Here is a 4,372-nt window from a genome sequence, read left to right as displayed (position 1 = left end):
CTCTGGGAGAACTAGGAAGTACCGGCATTTTTAAAGAGCTCTTTTCCCGGTTCACTTGGGAGTATTCCCATTGGTCAGAAACAACCAGACAGGGGTGTGTTTTGTGACGTAAGAGGTTAGAAGACAGCAAGAATTGTTATGGAACAGAGTAGAAATGTTCTCAGAGACATAAAGAGTTTTGTTTTGGCGAGTTTAAGAAACAGGTGCCAAAACCTTCTGTTTACGTCTGAGAGGATGTAAACAAGACAGTTGTTCCAACGCATGTCTGCTTCGACTCCTGACCCTGGAAACGCACACTTGCTCATTCAAAGACAGAAATCAGAAAATGCATAATTACTCTGTAACAGCTTTAACATGAGTTCTAACCTTGCATGAGAATTAAAAATCATTACACAGTTAATAAAATTGATTAGTTCACTGCAACATCTAAAATGGTTTGAACTAAGACACTTTGATTATCAACATTTGTAAAATAGTAATGATAATAGAACAGAGAGTGTTCTTCCACTTGAATTTTCAAGAAAGAAAGTCTCAGGATGGGTGAACCTGTATTTCTGGATTCAAATCAATGAAATGACAGTTCCTGTCCCACAAGGTTCTTAAGGTCAAGGGTTTTGACCTTAGGCTTAGTCTTGACATCAGGTTAAGTTCACTGCAATAATTACTTTGTAACATAGACATTTAAAATTATTTCTACTTTGAATGAGGATTAAAAAAATTCATTAATACTGTTTCACAGTTGATTTAAAATGAGTGGTTCATTTCAACATTTAAAAATGATTTGAACTAACACAGTTTTGATTATCAAGACATTTGTAAAAATAGTAATGATAATATAAAAAGAGAGTGTTCTTTCAATTGATTAGTTCAGGATACAAATTAGAAAGTCTCTGGACGAGCTTAATTTGTATTTCTGGATTCAAATCAATGAAATAACAGTTCCTGTCCCATGAAGGTCTTCAGGGTCAGGTTTTGACCGGAGGCTTAGTTCACTACATTTGTATGGATCATAATATGTGACAATTCATAAGATTTATATAATTGCATTTAAATGTGTTTTAAGTAGTTCAATAAACATAACTTCTTGTTGTCTGAGTTGGTCACTGTTTTTTTTTCTATCTTGGAATATGATGGAAAAATGTTTATTTTCAATATTTTTCTTTTGAAATCTGTCGATGTTATTTTTTTCTAACCTGCCTAAATAGTCAATTATACAACAATATTGCAGTAAATAATTTAAAAACACCCTTTTTTATAAAAAAAATGTGTGTCCGAAAATATTTTGTCAACTCTGTTACCTTATGATTCTTTCCTTTAAATTTATGGAATTACAGTCCACAGCTTTATAAACTAAATGAAATGATGCCACTTCCTTTTACTGATAGGATCTTAAGCACACAGAGGTATGTCTGCCCTTCTCTGAGAAATGATTTCAATATGAAAAGTGTTAAAACCAAGAGTAAATTTTTTCAATGTCAATCTTGTTACTGTAATATCATAAGAAAAACACTATAGATTTTTAAAAATATATATGTTTATCTAAAGGTTTTTAAACCATGATTTTGTTGGTGACATGTGCATTTATGCAAGCAAGTGGAGTTTTTAACAAAAATGTTTGAAATTGTCAACTCTGTTACCATCAAACTCTGTTACCAAGGTACAGTAACAGAGTTGACATTGTGCAACTATTGAGTAGTAATTTTAAAAGTTAATGAGTACAATTTAATAAATATATGAATTAATGACAATTAAATAAATATATAAATACATTTTTTTCAGGTCTCTCTTGTAAATGAGTGCTCCAGGCTCAATGGGATTAACCTGTCTAAATAAAGGTTGAATGAATGAATTAATTTTAAAGTAATTATTTACTAAATTACAATATTGTTTTTAATATAACCTACATTTTTACTGTAAATATGCCACTCTCAGCTGCTGAGGAACAAAGAAGATATCGAGCTAGACGAGATGCCAGTACAGACAGAAAAGAGGAGAATTTAGCAAAGGACAGGGAAAGACGGAAACACAACAAAGAGTTGGGAAGAGTCAGCTTGGTGGCAGACCTAACACCAAGAGAGAGGAGAAGAAAGCAAAGATACTGGAGAAGAGCACAGGCTGCAAGCAGAGCTAGAAGAGTAGCGCAGAAAGAAAAAGAAGACCCAGCACACATCAACAATGCAGTTGAGGCGATGCCAAAGAAGCTTCATGTTCTACCTTTGACAATGCAGACACATCAAATGATAACTGTATCATCACATCAATTGATTTATTGTGATGTGAGTTGTTCATGCTTCACAAAACAAAATCTAGTGTGCCAGTGCTACAACACCAAAACCTTCACCTTTCCTGTTGAGCCACTCAAAACAAATGAAGACCAAGAGGCTGTTATTCAGTGGGACAATCAAGATGTTGTGGGGCAATGGTGTATCTTGCAATATGACAATGTTGTCTACCCAGGGACCATCCTAGAAGTCAGTGAAACACATGTGAAGGTGAAGTCCATGCACAAAGTTGGAAAGAACCACTTTTTCTGGCCAGCACGAGAAGATGTGTTGTGGTATCCTCGTGAAGATATAAGATTGATTCCATCCCCAACCAAAGTTGGGTCTCGGCATGTGGAAATCAAGAAAGAAATATGGGCAGGCATTTCACAAGAATGAATATAAGCATATATTCTAATCAAACCTTCAAAAGAAAGTATTAGTTATAATGTGCCTTACTCCTCTATTTTGAAAAATTCTTAAGGACTAAATACTCTTGTTACTACGATTTTATATTACCGCGTGTCTTTTATACTGTTTTACATAACTCTGAATCCTTTAATGTTTAATGGCTTCATAATTGCTTTTTAATACTGTTTTCTTACCTGAATTTGAAAAGATTTATTTCACGAGTAAATGTTTTTTTAAACTAAATCCAACTCCAAAGGAATGTTAAGAAATTGTTATTGTCCTGTCAATTCTGTTACTAAGGTCAACTCTGCTACTTCGATGGTCAACTCTGTTTATTAATAGTTTTTACAAAAAAAGAGAAAAATGTTGTTTTTAATATTCTACCCATTGTTGGTTGACTTTACCTGTATTTTAGTATTATAAGCACAATTAGTATTTTAAATAATTGTTGGTATTTAATGAGTTTTATTAATAAAAGTTTGCTCCTACAAAAACAATTCTGTAAATAGTTAAGTATTTTTGTCATATTTTAAATGTATTTTGAAATTAAATACCTTAGTTTGAAGTAGTGTTGTGTTAGGACAGTTTATGTAATAAAATAAAGAGAAATTAGCCTGTTAGAATATATTGTTTTTCCAAAACACTGTCTATGTTGTCCATAACAGAGTTGACATATTGGACAGTATCCTACAAGTTTTTCCTAATAAAAAGTAAAAATAATATGTAGCTAATGTTTGGCAAAGAGCAAATTATCAAAGTTTAGCATATTTTCAACAAAATACCTGAAAAAAAAATCTGAAATTAACAGTTTTTTTCTTTCATTTTTCAAAAGGCCAAATGTATCTCCAATTATAGAATCACCCATATAGTTCTTACCTTTATTCTAAACATTTAAGGAGTAAACATTTTTAATAAACACTTTAAAAGTTATAAATGTTGTCTTTGGTGCCTGTTTGTTTTATTATTGTGTGTAAATGACAGGGATTAACATAAAACACTTTGTAGAACGGTGCTTTATGAAGTTCAGTCTATTTCCTTCTACCAGTTGACCGGCAGTTCCATGGACATTAATACGTATTAATGTCTATGGGCAGTTCTGCCACATCCAATATGGTGACCGCTCCACGTACAGCTGCAACGCTTCAATGGACCAGCCCACTCAACTAGACATTTTTCTCACCAGTTCTCTGTTGTGAACGCCCTGCTAGATGCCAATCAGTGATGGAGAAAGGTCAGGGGAGCTTTGCTGTGAACTAATGATAAATGATTGTTTGAAATTTGTTTAATAAATTAACTCAAAAACCGCTGATATGGCTCCAAATCTGCCCAAATTATCCCCACCTGCCCAAAGCAATTTTTACCCACAAGATCAGCATGAAAACCGCCCAAATGGTGGTAAACCGCCCAATCTGGCAACACTGCTCATGTTTGTGCTGCTGTTGTTCGTCGTATTGTTTTGCACTATTAAGTGTTTAGCATACAGTAGTCCCGCGCTACTTAGGGGTTCATTTATCGCAGACTCGCGATTATCGCAGACCCTGAAGCCCAGCGATAAGTGAAAAACCATAGTAGGAATAGTAGTAGAAGTAGTAAGTAGTTGTTTATTATAGTGTGTGTACTTTGTATATATATATATGTATGTGTGTGTGTGTGTGTGTGTATATATATATAAACATACATATATGTGTGTGTGTGTGTGT

This window comes from Nematolebias whitei, chromosome 14 (assembly GCF_014905685.2).
Source record: "Nematolebias whitei isolate Nwh7 chromosome 14, NemWhi1, whole genome shotgun sequence".
In the NCBI taxonomy this organism is placed as follows: Eukaryota; Metazoa; Chordata; class Actinopteri; order Cyprinodontiformes; family Rivulidae; genus Nematolebias; species Nematolebias whitei.
The sequence above is the reverse complement of the archived record's forward strand: the minus strand, read 5'-3'. Positions refer to the sequence as shown.